The sequence below is a fragment of the Dendrobates tinctorius genome, unplaced genomic scaffold (genome assembly GCF_039654945.1).
Source record: "Dendrobates tinctorius isolate UK_male_01 unplaced genomic scaffold, ASM3965494v1 ptg000135l, whole genome shotgun sequence".
NCBI lineage: Eukaryota > Metazoa > Chordata > Amphibia > Anura > Dendrobatidae > Dendrobates > Dendrobates tinctorius.
Window position 1 is genome coordinate 9,220,690 of NW_027361803.1, and position 18,573 is coordinate 9,239,262.

An 18,573-nucleotide genomic window follows, 5' to 3' on the forward strand; every position below is an offset into this window, starting at 1 on the left:
CCGTATAAACATAAGAGCTCAATGTGCTGCGAGGAATAGGAGCGTCCGATATACACAGAGAAGAGATATAGAACTGGCAGGAAAGATGGAGGCGAGTATATATTGTATATAGTGCACACAGTGATCCCCGTGCTGGAGCGGAGGTATCCATGGTTACGACCACTAACAACTGTCACTCTATGGTCGTATCCCTTGATACCTACACTTTTGCACTGCTCTGCACATGCAGTAAGCGACATAGCCAATCAGAAGATCTATACTACACTGTTAATTGGAGATATTTGCTATTATTACTATTATACCTTCTACATATTGGGATCAGATCTTGGAGATGGGAATACCCCTATAACAGCCAGGATGGATGTGATCTCCAGTCTTGGCCGTTATTGCATGGTGACAGTAATTAATAACCTAAGCAGGTCCTATAAGTCTATGGGAGTAGCAAGAAATATTTCATAAATATCAAAGACAACAATAGTACTCCCATGAAAAATTACCAATAATACAGGTATTGACTAAAAATATGTAATTTTATTAAACATGTATGTAAATAAAGTATAAATACAGAATAAAAAAGATCTACTGCAAAAACTGTTAAAGACACTGGTAAGCACATACTGTATGTAAATAATATAGTAGAGTAATCAATGAATAGTCCATGGAACATGAGAGAAGATGTGTTTCCATATGGGGCAATTATTATTTCTCCTGACGGTCCTCTCTCCTTATTACATCACTGTGCTTATATCTGGATTGTGTCCTCTCATATACTGAGAAAGGGATTAATAATTAGTTATTCCTATACATGTATTCGTTCTGCCTCATTCCCCATGAGTTTCTTGTTTAATGCAAAGCAATGGGCGATGAAGAAGGAGGTTTCTGAAGCCGCACCTGGAGTAGTCGCCATTGCCCCCATAGGCAGTGGCGGATCTTAATAGGGGCGGATGGGGCGGTCGCCCCGGGCCCAAGGTTTTTTGGGGGCCCAGGGGCAGGGGCGGGCTGGGCCGGGTGTCAGAGAGGCAAATGCCCCCCGGGCCACTCCCCCAGCACCTGTACAGTGCCGGCCGTGCCCTGTGCTGTGACGCCGCCGGCAGCAGACAGCCGCCCGCGTCACATTCTATGAGGCCGGGGCCGGGAGCTGTGCACGGCCGTCACCTTGACGGCTGCTCAGCTCCGGCTCCCTCCGGCTGTACTTCCGGGTCAGATGTCGGGCGTGCGCGATGACGTCATCGTGCACGCGCCGACATGTCCCGGAGGATGCTGAAAGCAGAGGCGCTGCTGGGGAGCGAGCCGGCTGTGAGGTAAGTATGGGGAACTTTTTTATTTTTTTTTTATTTATAAAATGAATTAAATGGGGGAGGGGGTGAGTGGGGGCTGTACACAATGAAGGGGGGGTGACTGGGGGCTGTATATGATGAAGGGGGGTGAGTGGGGCTACACAGGATGAAGGGGGTTGAGTGGGGCTACACAGGATGAAGGGGGGTGACTGGGGTTGTACAGGATGAAGGGGGGATGAGTGGGGGCTTCACAGGATGAAGGGGGATGAGTGGGGGCTTCACATGATGAAGAGGGGAGAGTGAGGCTACACAGGATGAAGGGTGTTGAGTGGGGTTGTACAGGATGAAGGGGGGTAACTGGGGTTGTACAGGATGAAGGGGGGATGAGTGGGGGCTTCACATGATGAAGGGCGGTGAGTGGGGCTGCACATGATGAAGGGGGGTGAGTGGGGCTGCATATGATGAAGGGGGGGTGAGTGGGGCTGAACATGATGAAGTGGGGGATAAGGGGGACTGCACATGATGAATTAAGGGGTAAGTGGGACTGCACATGATGAATTAAGGGGTAAGGGGGACTGCACATGATGAATTAAGGGGTAAGGGGGACTGCACATGATGAATTGGGGGTAAGGGGGACTGCACATGATGAATTGGGGGTAAGGGGGACTGCACATGATGTGGGGGTAAAATTAACTGCACATGATGATGGGGGAGTGGGGCTGCACATGAAGTTGGGGGATAAGGGGCTGCAAATGATGAAGCGGCACTGCAGATGAAGTGAGTGGGTGATAGGGGACTGCAATGGATGAAGTAAGGGGACTTCAAATTAAAGTGGGGACAGTAAAGTGGATCCCCTATGGCCAGGATCATGTTGGGCGATTTTGTGCGTATTGGCCGTAGGCCTACAGCTTATGTGCAACGTCTTTTTAGGCCATGTCCACACGTGGTGGAATGGTGGCGGGTTTTCTGTATGGACCCGCAGCAAACCAAGTGCTGCGGTCCGTACGGCTGTCAATTCCCGCACGGGGACCGCAGCGCTCAGGTGGGAAGGGGGGTACAGGGGCCCAGGTTTTATGTACAGCCCCGGGCCCATAGTCCACTTAATCCGCCACTGCCCATAGGTTATACATTTTTGGAGCGCCTTTCTTTTGATATTTTCTCCTCTTTCCATACATAGGGTATTATTTATTCTGGCTTTTAGTTCTTCCAGTGATTGGGAGGATCGCTCCATCCAGTGCGGTGACATCAACTTTCTAGCCTGGAAAATGATTCTACAGAAAGCTGCTGCCATGGGGGAGTCCGAATCCGCCCCATCTTCCAAGACACCAAGAATACAGATTTTGAATACAGATAATGTCCACATCTGGAGAAGCCTCTATAGGCATTAATGAGAATCGTATGGCCGTCTATTGCTGGCTGTAAAGATAAGAGGTTTGGAGAGAAAACATACGCTCATTACACACAATGGGAAGAATCCTATCAAGGAGATGTGAGAGATGCAATCAGCGGATCATGTAGAGATCTTATATGGAATCCGCATTCACATCCATAACTGATGAGCGCTCCACTAAGCCCAATATATAGAATGAGCGACATCTTATGTGGAGTTGTGCAGCTTAAGCCCAATGAGTGGAAGAGGAATAGGTAAGATATTTAATATGACGCTCCCATCATTATATGGTGAATATTCTACAGAGCCACATGTATAATTGTAAAGATCATCAACCCAAAGATGGCCGCACTTTATAGCTGCACAGTCATATATCATGTAAGGAATTGCCAATCAAGAGGGTGCTGAATCCAGGTGATGGTGCCTTCTATGGGCCAAAGTGTGGTGGATTTGTATCACTGTGTGGATTAATGAGGGGTCACAGTTTGGATCTCTCAGTGGATATCAGAGGAAACCTGAAATGCACCGTCCTTCTGTGACCACTAGGGGGAGATAATTTTTTACAGAAGCCCCTGAGCTCCCCCTGGTGGTGGCTGAACAGACTGTAGGTTTCCCTGTGTTATAGGGAAGCAGTGAAATGATTTTGGACCTTGAACTGAGATGAAATGATTGGTTTTCTTATCTTCCACATATCACTTATATAAACCTTTTTTTCACCATCACAAACTACATGTCCCATAGTCAAAACGTATCACTTGTCCACAGAATAGATCACAAATGTAGGATCGCTCCGGGTCTGACACCCCACTGATCAGAAAGCAGAGATCCCAGTGTGAACGGAGCCGTAGTGCACGTACGTGACCGCTGTCTATTGCACGGAGATGGCGGGGGGCCGTGCTCGGATTTCTTCAGAAGTCTCAACAAAACTCAGTTTTGTTATGGAGACACTAAACGCACTTTTTATGGTCGAACAAAACAAATTTTTTACCGCATTCTAAAAATCCATATTTTTTTACATTTTTTATTATTGTTTTTTCATTGCTCCATTATAGAACTGCAAAAGAGTTTTAAAATAAAAATAAATAAAATTAAAGTTTGGCTCTGAGGTTGCGGGTGACCCCCTGTCACAGCCAGAGAAGAGATCTCGTGCCGCTCTGGGGATCCCGTGATCTGACTGCAGTAAGATCTGCGCCCGCAGCGTTCCTTCCCGTCTGTAAGACTGGACATTAATACTATTTCTGATTTCCAGATTGACATCCAGATTAAAGACGCCATCGGCCGGTACCACCAGTGCGCCACCATCCAGCTGGACTTCCAGCCCCCATCAGATACAACCTCTCATGTCAGGTCAGTGGGGGGCAGCGCCTACATATAGGGGGGCGCAGATCAGCGCGTCGCCTCCTGTTCTAACATCGCCTTTCATTATTTCTGTAACCCGGACGGTAACGACAAGAAGCGGCCGGTCATCATCCACCGCGCCATCCTGGGGTCCGTGGAACAGATGATCGCTATTTTAACTGAGAATTATGGAGGCAAATGGTAAATTTTGGGCGATCTATTGGGTCTGTGTCGTCTGTCATGTATCACACAGAGGCGATAAAGGGGCGGTCTAAGACATAGGCCGTGATCCGTGAGGGCTCGGTGACCGCAGCGTGTTCAGGGTGTATTCACATGAAGCTGTTGTAGTTGTATCTCTTGATATATTTTTTTTTTATAAAGAATGGCGCATGGACGCCCCAGAAATGTCTGCTTCACAGTTGCAGTACCAAGCATAGCCACACTTGTATGCATGGCGCTGTGCCTGCGGAAACAAATAATGAAGATGCTTCACCTATTTACAGGCCGAGGTTTGGGGCACTTCCATCAATAAACAAAATCCTACAGAGAATAGGGAAGCATGTGCGAAGTAAAATAAATATACTTTATAAAAAAAAGATAAAAACCTTACATAAAGTCACTTTTCAAGGGAGATAGAAATTGCAAAATAAACAGTCTGCAAGGAGACCATACCATAGCCTAAAGGATCAATGTCATGATATAGGCAGATATTCAAAACCTACTAGATAATAGGACACAGGGTCACTCTGGAAATCCAGAACTCATTTTTGCAGAAATTAATTAAACCTAAGTTGACAGTAAGTATCTGCAGAAATTCACAGATTAAAAACACATGTGAAATGCACAAATGTGAACACGTCGGTCAGACAATGTTCACACCACCCATTAACTAAGATATAACAAGAGAACATAGAATGGCAGATTTGCAAAAATTTGCAAAAATTGTCTGCAGCCAAAAATATGGCAGTAATCAGCAAGTGCTGAATAACAAATACAGGGTATTTAGTCGATACTTTTTTTGCAAAAGAATGTATACCAAGCTGCCTCACCAACGTCAAGGTAACCCGTGTCGAAGCAGTCCCTATCTAATGTATTTAATACCTGAACATCCGAACAGTGTCTTGACTCGGACAGGCTGCTCCACAGTATGGGCTTATGGTCTGAGACAGCTCTTTTGTACACCTCACACAGGAGAGGGGTGGGGTTACCTTGACGTTGGTGAGGCAGCTTGGTATACATTTTTTTGCAAAAAAACATATCGACTAAATACCCTGTATTTGTTATTCAGCACTTGCTGATTACTGCCATATTTTTGGCTGCAGAGAATTTTTGCAAATTTTTGCAAATCTGCCATTCTATGTTCTCTTGTTATATCTTAGTTAATGGGTGGTGTGAACATTGTCTGACCGACGTGTTCACATTTGTGCATTTCACATGTGTTTTCAATCCGTTTTTTCCTTGTTTAGCATGGTTTGGGAGACCCCACCCCTCTCCTGTGTGAGGAGTACAAAAGAGCTGTCTCAGACCATAAGCCCATACTGTGGAGCAGCCTGTCTGAATCCTGTTCATGTCAAGACAGCGGTTGGTTCCGGTGCTCACACTGACGTCAGCGTCACAAGTCACCAGTTCACACCCCCATCCGACGCATCAGACTGAGGAGGCGGAGCCGGCAGCAATGCAGATGCGTCTCCATGGCGACCCACAGCTGGAAGTCTAGAGGAGCGCTCACTGCAGAGAGTGAATGCAGCCCTCAGGCGTATGGATTGGCTAACGCTCTACACACGGTATGTGAAGTGAGACAGTGTTACGCACTATAGGTGAGAGATAGAGTTGAGCGACTTTGGTCGGATCGGGTTTCGTGAAACCCGAATGAAACAAAATAAGTTTCAGATGAAACTCGTCCGACTAGAGCAAAAAAAAGTCGGAGTTTCGTCCGACTTTTATTTCCCATTGACTGGCATTGGGGTCGGGTTTCGGACGAAACTCCGACTTTGTTTTGCTCTAGTCGGACGAGTTTCATCTGAAACTTATTTTGTTTCATTCGGGTTTCACGAAACCCGATCCGACCAAAGTCGCTCAACTCTAGTGAGAAAAGTGCTTCACTAGTGACATCCATTAGCGAGAGTCTAAAGAAGATGTAGATCAAATAAGAAAGTGTAGAGACAAAGTGGCTCCCAGACCGGATCTAATGATCTGATATTGTGAGTATACTCATCTAAGGATTAGTGAGAGGGTATGTAAGTGATAATAGAAATAAATTAGAAAATAGGAGCAGAATAAATAAATAATTTTAAGGGAAGAACTTAAAAGTGGACCCAGGTGTAAAAAAGTGTGCATGTAACAATATAGGATCAGTGATAAAGCAGAGATATCCTCATTAGAGGAATTGTACATAAATATATAAAAAAATACATATTCTCATTGGACATTTACATATAGATCATAAAGAATAACAGAGTCAGCTGACATAAAGAATTAACCCTTATTTATGCATAGAAATAAATCTAATATATAAAGCTCAATGTGTATATGTCCGGGATTGGCATCTGCACCGTCGTAGCAACAGCCACAAAATTTGGCACAGTCACACGTCTGGACCCCGAGAGCGTCATAGGCTATGTTGTGAGGTGAAATTTTAACCCCGTGTGTTCCAATTCACCAAACAATTTTGCCCCTATCTACATAATGGGGAAAAAGTGACAGGAAAAGTGATGGAGGCAAATTGACAGCTGCCAGATGTGAACAAGGGGGACTTAAAGAATGAGAGCGATGGTGCCAAAGAGTATATACCGTACACATTTCACCACACATACACCAACCTCGCCACATAAAAGCCGAAACACAAAACTCGCCACTCAAAACTCGCCACACTGTCCCAGAGCTGTTTAACAGATGAAAGCTGAGCTGTGATTGGTTGCTATCAGCAACAGTTTTCTTTGTACAGTTGTGGTAACTGAGGCCTATTATTCTTATCATTTCTATGGTGTTATCGTCTATTATATACACGGCTCAGCAGTCAGTATCACACAGGATAGGATTAGATACACGGCTCAGCAGTCAGTATCACACAGGATAGGATTAGATACACGGCTCAGCAGTCAGTATCACACAGGATAGGATTAGATACACAGCTCAGCAGTCAGTATCACACAGGATAGGATTAGATACATGGCTCAGCAGTCAGTATCACAGGATAGGATTAGATACACAGCTCAGCAGTTAGTATTACAGAGGATGGGATTAGATACATGGCTCCGCAGTCAGTATCACACAGGATAGGGTTAGATATATGGCTCAGCAGACGGTATCACACAGGATAGGAGTAGATACACTGCTCAGCAGTCAGTATCACACAGGATAGGATTAGATACACGGCTGAGCAGTCAGTAACACACGATAGGATTAGATACACTGCTCAGCAGAAAGTATCACACAGGAGAGGATATTTGGGTAATCGTTTAGCTAACTTGTGTTGCAAATCTGTAGTGTTGAATATATGATGTGAAATGTTTTTATGTGCAATATAATCATTATAATTTGTTATAACTAACCACAGTTGGTTACTAGGCCCAGGCTCTTCAGCTAGTGTATATATGTGTCTCAATTACATTTGTGTGTGTATGTATGTATGTATGTATGTGTATATATATATATATATATATATATATATATATATGTGTGTGTATATAGCTATTCTTTCTTTTCTTTATTAAACATGTCAGTGTGATTTTACTGTATAGCGCACTGAATTGCCGGCTTTTCTAAAGGACACCGGGAGCGTATTTCTCGCAAGTCACACATCTGGTCCGTGTGTAATGCCTTTGTTTTTGCGCACTTACATTGGCGTACTACGGGAGTAGTACGGTGACAATCGCAGCATGCTGCGATTGGCACGGACCGTAAAATACGCGCGAGAAATATGCGGCTGATGAGAGCTACCCCATAGAGAATCATTGGTCCGTGTGCAATGCATGGTTTTTACGCCTCTCGCTCGTCCGTATTTCTTTCTAGTGTGGCCCCGGCCTAAGAGGGAAGATGTGCCTATGGGATGGAGGATGTGTGATGTGTATATGGGCACGGGAAGGGGGATTCATTTCTGTCATGTGCCCTCTGCTCCTTTCTGGGGGGCAGACAATGGCTGGGAGCTTATGTTCCCAGGGATGCTAGATTTCTCCTACCCAGTCAGTGTCTGCTGAGGTGTTTTCCGGAGTGGGAAAACTATTGTTCGTAGCAACCTGTCACAGCTCAGCTTCTTTTACACAGCTCTGGTGAAATGAAAGATGCTTCGTGATTGGTTGGTGATACACACACACACACATTCAATTTTATATAAAAAGATAACGCATGCGTAACGAACGCATGCGTACGCATGTCCTTCCAGCTCCCCATCAAATTCAACCTCTCATGTCAGGTCAGTGGGAGGCAGTGCATGCATATAGGGGGGCACAGATCAGCGCGTCGCCTCCTGTTCTAACATCACCTTTCATTATTTCTGTAGCCCGGACGGTGATGACAAGAAGCAGCCAATCATCATCCACCGCGCCATCCTGGGGTCCATGGAACGGCTGATCGCTATTTTAACTGAGAATTATGGAGGCAAATTGTAAATTTTGGGGGGTCTATTGGGTCTGTGTTGTCTGTCATGTATCACACAGACGCAATAAAAAAGCAGTCTAGGACATAGGCCATGATTGGTGAGGGCTCGGTGACCAACATGTTCAGGGTGAATTCACATGAAGCTGTCAAGTTGTAGTTGTATCTCTTGATATATTTTTTTTTTTATAAAGAATGGCGCATGGACGCCCCAGAAATGTCTACTTCACAGTTGCAGTACCAATCATAGCCACACTTGTATGGATGGTGCTGTGCCTGCGGAAACAAATAATGAAGATGCTTCACCTATTTACAGGCCTAGGTTTAGGGCCCTTCCATCAATAAACAAAATCCTACAGAGAATAGGGAAGCATGTGCCAAGTAAAATAAATATACTTTATCAAAAAAGATAAAAACCTTACATAAAGTCACTTTTCAAGGGAGATAGAAATTGCAAAATAAACAGTCTGCAAGGAGACCACACCATAGCCTAATGGATCAGTGTCATGATATAGGCAGATATTCAAAACCTGCTAGATAATAGGAAACAGGATCACTCTGGAAATCCAGAACTCATTTTTGCAGAAATTAATGAAACATAAGTTGACATTACTGTATCTGCAGACATTAAGTATCTGCAGAAATTCACAGATGCCAGGTATAATTAATGGTATATATGAAACAGTCCCGAAGGCTCATATATATCCACTGGCATGAGGGGATTCCATACTAAGACCAAACAGTTGACAAGTGGATAAGAAACACTCTAGCAGCACCACAATCTAAAAATCAGATGTACACAGAACAAAGCCTGATAAATAGGATGCTGGAATCTAACAACCACATTCAATAAACATGTAACATTAATAATAAGGTGCGTAAATGTGCAACAAAAGCCAAAAATCATGAGAAAATACAAGTGTACAAAGCTGATGCATGTTATAAGGCACAGTGGCCAAGCATCACTAAGTCTAGTTTCACACTAGCGTATGGAGGAGCTGCGGAGGATGCGGACTTCCTCTGTGAAGCTCTGCCCATGACCGCAACTCCTCCGGTCAGCTCCACCTCCGTTGGCATGCGTACTCTATCTTTAGCATTGGGTACGCAGGCCGTGCCGATGTATGCAGATGCCTCCGCATGCGTCTTTTTGACGGTGCGGTGACCTGCGCCGAACGTAACGTGTTGCATTTTGGTGCGGTCGCTGCTGTCATGTCGGACGCTATTCACACCACAGCGTCCGGCAGGCAGAGGTAGTTCCACCTCCGTCCACTATAGCCTCAGTGGCGCCGGCTTGAGTTTCTCAGGCTATCGGGGGTTAATCTAGCTGAAGATCAGGTTGGATGTTTGGTCACGCCCACGGTCTTTAAATAGTCGTGCTGGCCTATGGGCGTCGCCGATTATAGCTTGTGTGTCATACCAAGTGGTTCCGGTCTGGAGTGGAGGTGTTGGGGGGGGGGGAGAGAGAGAGAGAGATTCATATCTGGTGTCGTATGATCCATTGTTACCTTCTCGCCTTCCCATATTTGTTTTGTTGTGCCCTGTTCACATTACTGTATAGTCCTGTGTGTATGCGGCGCGGTGCAGTTTAAGTTCTCCCTGTCTGTCTTTATTGTTTGGGGCTTTGGTGGTTTGTCTCCTCACTGGGTGGAGGGTTAAGCTTAGGGCTGAGCAGGAGATAAGGAAAGGGTGGAGGCTCAGGCATTTGCACCATCAGCAAAAACCCTGAGTTGAGGGTCAGACAGGGTTCCCCTAGTGAAAGGGACACCACAGGGGCCCCGGGTATTTCTGCCTTAGTTGACTTAAGCCCCGCGTGACATTATAATCGGCCCACATTTTTCAGGAGTCCATGGATCCCATGGATTCCATAACCCGCCAGTTGGCGGCGCTGTCCTTACAGGTCTCCGAGTTGAAAGGGGCAGTTCAGCAGCAGGGCCTGGTAGTAGCGAAGGTGCAAACGGCATCTGCAGGTGTCGGTGCAGAGCCGAAGATCCCGCTGCCAGAACGATTCTCAGGGGAACGCAGCAAACTTGTCATATTTCTGGAGGCCTGCAAGTTATACTTCCGCATGCGCCCGGTCTCCTCAGGTAATGAGGCTCAGCGGGTGGGCCTGGTGTTATCATTACTGAGTGGGGACCCCCAAGCATGGGCATTTTCCTTACCAGCTGACTCTGCTACATTTCATTCTGTCGATAATGTTTTTTCTGCACTCGGGCTCATTTATGATGATCCCGACAGATTAGCTCTAGCAGAATCTACAATCCGCGCCCTCCGTCAGGGGGAACGTATGGCGGAAGACTATTGCTCAAAATTTCGCCGTTGGGCAGTAGACACACAGTGGAACGACCCAGCGCTGCGGAGTCAGTTTATTCATGGGGTTTCAGGAAGAGTTAAACAGGCCCTCCTGATGTATGAGACTCCTACATCGTTGGAGTCTGCCATGAGTTTGGTTATACGTATTGATCGCCGTTTGCGTCAGGGGGCACAGGAGACGCTACCCCTGGGGGAAAGCAGGGGTGCAAGTGTGGTTGCTGCAGGTGAGCCCACTGAACCTATGCAAATTGCGGGGGTGTCACTGGTTAAGCGTCGCGTCCCTGGGTTCACGAAGCCCGGAGCATGTTTTTACTGTGGTAAAAGGAATCATTATGTTAACGCTTGTCCTGTGCTACCGAAGAAGGTCACACCGGCGGAAAACTGCTAAGCTCAGTGGGTATGGAGGAGATCCAACTGAGCGTATGCATATCCTCCATGATGGTATCTCAATGTATGCTCCCTGCCAAGGTTATTATCGCGGGCAGAGAGCTACCAATATCAGTGTTTGTGGATAGCGGTTCCGCCACCAATCTCATAGATGAGGAGTTTGCACGCACTGCCGGGTTTAAGATCGAAAAACTCCCTCATCCTATTCAGGTGGTTACCATTAATGCCGCTCCCCTCCCACAAGGGGAGATTACGGAGTTTGTGGCTGAGGTGAAACTCCACATTGGGGTCCTACATTCGGAGTGGGTTACATGTAGGGTCCTCCGTAATCTCCCAGCACAAATGGTCTTGGGTTTTCCATGGTTGTCCAGGCACAACCCGGTGATTGATTGGAAAACTCAGGACATAGTCCAATGGAGTGGTTTTTGCCAGGACAATTGCTTGGCCACATGTGTGTCTGCCGTGACGCCCAGCCTTCCGGAGGCTTTGCAGGATTTCGCGGATGTTTTCTCTGAGAAGGGTTGCTCAGGACTGCCTCCACATAGAGCCTATGACTGTGCGATTAGGTTAAAACCCGGGGCCAAATTACCTAAGGCCAGGATGTTTAATATTTCTGGTCCAGAGAGACAAGCTCTGAAAGACTACATCGCGGAGAGTCTGAGCAAAGGACACATCCGGCCTTCGTCCTCGCCTGTAGCAGCGGGGTTTTTCTTCATTAAGAAGAAAGATGGGGGGTTACGGCCGTGTCTGGATTTCCGGGAGTTAAACCAGATTACGATCCGTGATCCATACCCGATGCCTTTGATCCCTGATTTGTTCAACCAGGTGGCGGGGGGCAAAGTGGCTTTCCAAGCTTGACCTCAGGGGGGCGTATAACCTCATAAGGGTCCGTCAGGGGGATGAGTGGAAGACGGCCTTTAACACTCCTGAGGGTCATTTTGAGAGCCTGGTTATGCCATTTGGGTTGACAACCGCGCCTGCTGTTTTCCAACATTTTATTAATGACGTATTTGCTCATGTCCTGGGGAAATTTGTGATTGTATACCTGGATGATATCCTCATTTATTCGAGCGACCGGGACATTAATTTAGAGCATGTCAGGCAGGTGTTACAGTTGCTCCGTGAGAATAAGCTCTATGCTAAGCTGAAAAAATGCTTATTTTTTGTTCAGGAGTTGCCTTTTTTGGGATATATTGTGTCCGCCACAGGGTTTAAAATGGACACGGCTAAGGTGCAAGCGGTGCTACAATGGGAAAGGCCTGATAATCTGAAAGCGCTCCAGCGGTTCCTTGGGTTTGCTAATTATTATAGGAAATTTATAAAACACTTTTCTACTATAGCCAAACCGCTCACGGACATGACAAAAAAAGGTACCGATCTGACTAGCTGGTCTGAGGTGGCGATACGTGCATTTGAGCGTCTGAAGAACAGTTTTGCTTCAGCCCCCATTCTGGTGCAACCGGACGTGTCTAAACCTTTTGTGGTGGAGGTTGATGCGTCTGAGGTGGGAGTGGGGGCAGTACTGTCACAGGGCTCATCTTTGAGCGATATGCATCCATGCGCCTACTTCTCCAAGAAGCTGTCGCCGGCCGAACGGAATTATGATATCGGCAACAGGGAGTTGTTGGCCATCAAATTGGCTTTTGAGGAATGGCGACACTTCTTGGAGGGGGCGGCTCACCAGGTCACAGTCATCACCGACCATAAGAACCTGCTCTATCTGGAGTCGGCCAAGCGTCTGTCTCCTAGGCAGGCTCGCTGGGCATTGTTTTTTACACGTTTCAATTTTCTGGTGACTTACCGTCCCGGGGCTAAAAACACCAAGGCGGATGCCTTGTCCAGGTGTTTTCCGGGGGGAGAACCTCGGGAAGAGCCGGTGCCCATCCTCCAGGAAGGTGTAGTGGTTTCGGCTCTCACGACTGAGGTAGAGGCGGAGATTGCCGAGGCCCAAGAGGAGGTACCGCCAGGACTTCCCGCCAACAAATCATTTGTACCCCTTCATCTTCGTCTTAAGGTGTTGAGGGAACATCACGACTCAGTACTGGCTGGTCATCCAGGGGTTAAGAGCACTTTGGAGCTGGTATCGCGTCGTTTCTGGTAGCCCAAAATCCGGCAGGACGTGGTCTCGTACGTGGCAGCTTGCATCACGTGCGCCAGGGCCAAGTCGCCCCGAGCCCGTCCTGCTGGCACGCTACAGCCTCTGGGGGTACCTGATAGGCCATGGACAGAAATCTCCATAGATTTTATCACTGACTTGCCAGTCTCGGCAGGGAACACTGTCATCCTGGTGGTGGTTGACCGATTTTGAAAGATGGCGCATTTTGTCTCATTGCCTTCCTTGCCCAATGCGAAGACGTTGGCTCAGGTGTTTGTGCAGGAGGTGGTCAGACTCCACGGAGTTCCGTCGGACATAGTATCTGATAGGGGAACTCAGTTTGTTGCGAGGTTTTGGAAAGCTTTTTGCTCACGTTTGGGGATCAAGTTGTCACATTCATCGGCGTTTCATCCACAGTCAAATGGTCAAACTGAGCGCATGAACCAAAATCTGGAGCAGTATTTACGATGCTTTGTGTCCGACAACCAAGAGGAGTGGTCTACTTTCCTTCCTCTGGCCGAGTTCGCGTTAAATAATCACCTTCAAGAGTCATCGGGAGAGTCTCCGTTCTTTTGTGTTTACGGTCAACATCCTCAATTTTGTACCTTACGTCAGGGTGACTCGGGGGGGCGTCCCGGAGGAGGACCAGCTAGGAGCTCAATTATCATCGGTCTGGAGGAGGGTGAAACAGCGATTGTTGAGCATGAGTGCGAGGTACAAACGGGTGGCTGACAGTAGGCGCGTGCCAGGTCCGGACCTGTGAATGGGTGTGGTTAGCGACTAAAAATATAAAACTCAAAATTCCATCTTTAAAATTGGGTCCAAGGTTTATTGGGCCTTTTAAGATTGCTGCCATCATTAACCCAGTTGCTTATCGGTTGGAACTCCCTGCAGTATACAAGATACACAACGTCTTTCACAGGGCTTTATTGAAAAAGGTGGTAGGCTCTGTGGACATGACGCCGATGCCACCTCCGGTCATGGTGGATGGCGATTTAGAGTTTGAGGTCTCCAAGGTAGTGGACTCTCGAGTAGTGCGCCGTACTCTTCAGTATTTGGTACACTGGCGGGGGTATGGTCCGGAGGAGAGGTCTTGGGTACCAGTCTCGGACATCAGGGCTGTGGAGTTGGAGTCGGAGTTAGTTTTGGTTGGAGAAATGTACCGACTCCGACTCCAGCTTTAAAAAAAAATGTATTAATATTTCATAATTGAACTTTCATATGAATTTTCTAAATGTTACTCAAATATATATGTTCTATCAAACTATGAACAACAGTGACAAGCAGTTCTGCTGGAGATAGAGACATTTCTTACTTCTTGTGTGTCACTGTTCTCCACTGCCCTTATCTAATCTTATACTTGGTTAACCTCATGCTGCCCCAACCCCCCTACTTACAATGTATGAAACTGAAAGTGAAAATGTGTTGCAAATTCTTAGTAGTAAAGCTCCTCCTCTAGACTAGATCATACTAGGTGTGCGTCTTCCAAGCATCTCACAGCTGCCTGCTACTCAAAAGAGGAAGACTGTAAGAAGTATTATCCTTTCAACAAACTTTGCATCAGTTAACTGTGAGTACATGAGGAATAATAACAGTATTACTGACCACTATATCAGTTGTACGACCTGGCAATAATTTTGTACAATTGTTTTTAGGAAAAACAATTGTCATTTGGATTGTGAATGCAGAATTAAAAACCTGAGACTGTCAAAGAAGCATCACATTAAATCAGCTGTATTTGAACATTTCACCATCACTCAAGATAGAAAACATTATGTCTGTCAGTGTATGACAAATGATCCAGACGAAAACAAATGCTGTGAAGCCAAGATGAGTGCATATTCAGGCAAAGATAAAAATGCTCCTACCAGAGCTAATCTAAAGAGACATTTACAGCGCTTTCATCCAGAAGTACTGAAAGCAGTGGATGAGAAAGACTGCATCCAAACCAATGAACCAGTGCCCAGCTCTTCCAGCCAAACAAAGGAGCAGAGAACTTTGCAGCCATCAGTTGCAAAATATTTTGTCAGTGACAAAGTTACTGCGACAATGACAGTAGATACATTTAAAAAAACAGATCATAGAGCTTGTTGTAAAGGATAGTGTGCCTATTTCATTATTTTCACGACCAGCTTTTATGTGTCTGAATGGGGAAATGGCCCGCAAGCTTGGTGTTTCTCTGGAGAGAGAGAGAGAGTATTAGAAAATTAGTAATCGAAGAAGCTTTTAAACAAAAGGAAGAACTTAAAAAACTCTCAAGGGACGCTTTCTGTTTCTTAAAATGGATGCCTGCACACGTCACTATTTTGCCATCAATGTCCGATTTTTGTGACAAAAATGAAATAGTTACCAAGACATTGTCAGTAAAAGACACCAAAGCTCATCACACCAGTGAGTTTCTCCAGGTCTTGGTGGAAAAGGTTCTGCAAAACTATGAACTTAAAAAAGAGCAAGTTCTTTCTGTCGTAACTGACAATGCTTCAAATATGATAAGTACTATTAAGCTAATGAATGAGAGTAATGATGGTGACCAGCAGCTAGAAGAACATTATGGGTCCACAGACACAGAAATGTTTGAAATAGAGGAACACAGTATTGTAACTGAGGAGCAAACTGAAGTTGCTTCAGATGAACAGCAACATGATAGTTTAGATGATCTTGTTGAAACTGTGTCAATATGTTCTTTCATTCATCACATGCGCTGTGTTGTGCATACGCTACAGCTGGCTATAAGAGACAGTCTGCAAGTAGGACATGCTGCTGCACTGATTGGCAAGGTGAGAAAATTGGCTACTGTTGCCAGAACCCCTAAAGTTGACTCAATTTTGAAGAGACGTGCTGGAAAAGGGGCAATTATTGATCAAGCCACACGATGGGGCAGTACTTAATGATTCAGCGCTTGGTTGAACTGAAAACCTTTCTTGTAGACATGGCTAACCCTCAACTGATGCTAAATGAAAGTCTGTGGAATCAGGTGACTGAGCTGGAAAAATTGCTAGAGCACCCATTTACAGTGACTAAAAAATTACAAGCAGAGGACTTCAGGTATTTTCTTAAAGGAGTGGAAGAACCTGATGTTTTGCCTGTCCCAAAGAGGAGGGTTAATTGCAAGTGGCATTGCTACATCAATGAAAGAGGAGCTACTATTACAAAATAACATTCTTTTGGCAGCTGTTTATGTAGACCCAATGCATCGGATTCTTCTAGATGATCAACAGCTAAGTAAAGGAAAAGAAGCTCTGTTTGAAATAGCAGTAAGGATGAAAGGGTTGCAGAACAGTCAGGAGGAACAAGAAGAATTTGGTCGTCCTGCCACATCTTCACCCTCATCATCAACTGATGAAGAATTTAATTTAGAAAAATATTTGGATCACAAGGACCGTGCAAAGCGTTCCCGCATAGAAGAAGAGTCATCCCCATCAAGGAACACAGCCAGTACATTTCAGCAGAATTTTTCATGTGCACTAAAAGAAATTGAGAAATTTGACCGTTCATCAAAAATAACAGTGCAACAAGCGATTCCTCTGTATCCTGACATTGTCAGAGATGTTGCCCGAGTGGTTACTGCTTTGCCACCAACACAAGTTAGTGTAGAGAGGTTGTTCTCTGCTCTCAAAATAATTAGATCAGATTTGAGGGCTTCCATGAAGGAGGATCTGACAGAGGCAATACTTTTTCTGAGGACAAATTTATAGATTTCTTCTTATTAACTGCATAAAAGTGTTTATTGCATATTTACTTACAGTTTATAAAAGTTTATAAAAGTTATTTGCTATATTCTAATTGTATTCTAATAAATGTAGTTTTTGCTCTAAGTGGTCTGATTACTTATATGATGGTGAGAAACTGAATAAGCACGATGTTTAATATTTTACAACAGTAAATTTGTTGTTATGAATTGGCCATTTATGAAGGAGTCGGAGCCTGATAAAATCCAGGAGTCGGAGTCGCAACTGTGGCTTACCGACTCCACAGCCCTGTCGGACATACATGCAGATCGGCTGGTCAGTTCTTTTCACCGTCGTCATCCGGACAAACCGGGTCCTATGAGTCTTGAGGGCCCTGGGGTCCCTCGTAGAAGACGGGGTACTGTCATGTCGGACGCTATTCACACCACAGCGTCCGGCAGGCAGAGGTAGTTCCACCTCCGTCCACTATAGCCTCAGTGGCGCCGGCTTGAGTTTCTCAGGCTATCGGGGGTTAATCTAGCTGAAGATCAGGTTGGATGTTTGGTCACGCCCACGGTCTTTAAATAGTCGTGCTGGCCTATGGGCGTCGCCGATTATAGCTTGTGTGTCATACCAAGTGGTTCCGGTCTGGAGTGGAGGTGTTGGGGGGAGAGAGAGAGAGAGATTAATATCTGGTGTCGTATGATCCATTGTTACCTTCTCGCCTTCCCATATTTGTTTTGTTGTGCCCTGTTCACATTACTGTATAGTCCTGTGTGTATGCGGCGCGGTGCAGTTTAAGTTCTCCCTGTCTGTCTTTATTGTTTGGGGCTTTGGTGGTTTGTCTCCTCACTGGGTGGAGGGTTAAGCTTAGGGCTGAGCAGGAGATAAGGAAAGGGTGGAGGCTCAGGCATTTGCACCCTCAGCAAAAACCCTGAGTTGAGGGTCAGACAGGGTTTCCCCTAGTGAAAGGGACACCACAGGGGCCCCGGGTATTTCTGCCTTAGTTGACCTAAGCCCCGCGTGACAGCTGCACCGCCAAAAAGACGCTTCTGGAGGCATCCACATACATCAGCATGGCCTGCGTACCCAATGCTAAAGCTAGGGTACGCATGCCGACAGAGGCGGAGCTGACTGGAGGAGGTGCGGCTGTGAGCGGAGCTTCACCAGGGAAGTCCGCATCCCTCCGCAGCTCCTCCATACGCTAGTGTGAAACTAGCCTTAGCTGTCAGATAAACTGATGAAGCTCCTATAAAGTGCAGCAGGCAAATCTGGTATACATCTGCAAATGGCAGCAAGTGAATAAAGCGTCTCTAGTGCAGTAGGCTAAATAGTGTATGTCACCTGGAAGTACAGTGCTGAGCCCCGACGCGCGTTTCTCGTAATGCTTTTTCCTGGGCGGGGTCTTTCTGGAAGGGTGGGTGAGCATGTCGTTGCTTTTATGGCATTGTTAATCAGTGGTGGCAGCGGTTGGTTTTCGGTGCTCACGCTGACGTCCATGCCGGTCAGCGTCAC

General features: G+C 46.1%; 1 protein-coding gene across 1 annotated transcript in view; it reads left to right on the top strand.

Annotated features, from left to right (window-relative positions):
• Positions 1-18,573, top strand: part of LOC141048421 (class I histocompatibility antigen, F10 alpha chain-like) — a 490,026-nt gene that overhangs the window by 178,009 nt on the left and 293,444 nt on the right. The window lies entirely within an intron of this gene.